Source organism: Haliaeetus leucocephalus, unplaced genomic scaffold, assembly GCF_000737465.1.
Source record: "Haliaeetus leucocephalus isolate CR32 unplaced genomic scaffold, Haliaeetus_leucocephalus-4.0 Scaffold130, whole genome shotgun sequence".
Taxonomy (NCBI): Eukaryota; Metazoa; Chordata; class Aves; order Accipitriformes; family Accipitridae; genus Haliaeetus; species Haliaeetus leucocephalus.
Window position 1 is genome coordinate 1,729,205 of NW_010972566.1, and position 1,328 is coordinate 1,730,532.

Consider the following 1,328-nt stretch of genomic DNA (forward strand, 5'->3'; position numbering starts at 1 on the left):
CCCCCCCCCCCCCCCCCCCCCCCCAGTGATTATGGAGAATCTTATATTTAGATAGTGTATCTTAGGTATTCAAAGTAGATGACATCCTACCTGTAATATTTAAGCTATTCTCTGTAGCTGAGCAGTGCAGGTCTATCTGTACGTTTTTCTTATCAAACCTTGTGTTGCACCTAGTTCATTATCTTCCTTCCTAATTTCCCAAATCAGAGCTTGGTCTGCTTGCTCAATAGTCCTCTCTCTGTGCCTGCTCTTTCTACTCTTTTGCATGCTCCAAGCTTTGATGTATAGATGAGAGAATAAGGTTGTTGCTGGAGAAATATCCCTTGGCATTTAACTCTTTGTACATGTAAATATCTAAAAAGCCTTAAACCTCAAACAAATCAATTCCTTGCATAACCGATTTTATGAACAGCGTTGAGGTCTGAGTTGAATTGTTTTATTGTGAATTTTATTGTGAACATACTATGTGGAAAAAGTACATTCTTCACAGCTGTCTCCCCTACTGCCCAAAAAAAAATGTAAAAGGGAAAACATCATTTCACTGTATTTTAAATAAGAATGCATTTTATGAAGACAGTTTACTTTTGACAAGTTCTAGATTTTTTTTTTCTACTACTAGGAGTTTTATTTGTGGTGTTTACTTTTCTGTCTGTTGAAAACCAGATTTTTGGTTGATTCATGAAAGTATGAATCCTAACTTTTCTCTCATATCATATTGAAATGACTCATTGATCTAACCAGTTGAATAATAACTCCCTCTGCTGTCTCTGAAACTATACTTCTTAAACATGGAGAAAATAAAAGTTTGGATTTAATCCAGATTAAATAAAGCCCATAAGGACTTTGTAGTTTGTTTCTTCTGACCGTAGCACAGCAATCTGTCTCTGAGATGATAACATCAGTGAATGTTTTTATGCATTTCTTAGTCTTTTAATGAAATTATTTCTTCAGAAGCAGTTTGGATATGCAGTGAACCAGAGGGGAAAATAATTAGGTTGGATTTGTGGAAGAAGGGGGAAGCAGCCACAGCTCATTGTCTATTACATGAGATGCTGTAGGATGAAAGATGTAAGCCTCAACATCCAAGCCAAGCCTTGCTACACTGAGAATAAATGGCCTTGTTTTGAAGCATGTAGTACTAACCAGTGTTAGAAAGTGTAATACACTAAAGGGTTTGCTGTTCATTTCATTAAAATAGATGTATACACATTTCAAACATATAAAGAACCAGTTTAACATTTTTGTTGTGGTTTAATACTAAATAAGAAGTAGGATACTTGATATGCTAGGTTCTTTTTGTATGTTTAGTGATTTTTTTTTTATTTTTT

The 1,328-nt window shown here is 34.9% G+C and overlaps 1 protein-coding gene across 1 annotated transcript in view; it reads left to right on the plus strand.

The window, feature by feature from the left end:
- TBC1D32 (TBC1 domain family, member 32) overlaps positions 1-1,328 on the plus strand; it is an 85,876-nt gene that overhangs the window by 32,851 nt on the left and 51,697 nt on the right. The window lies entirely within an intron of this gene.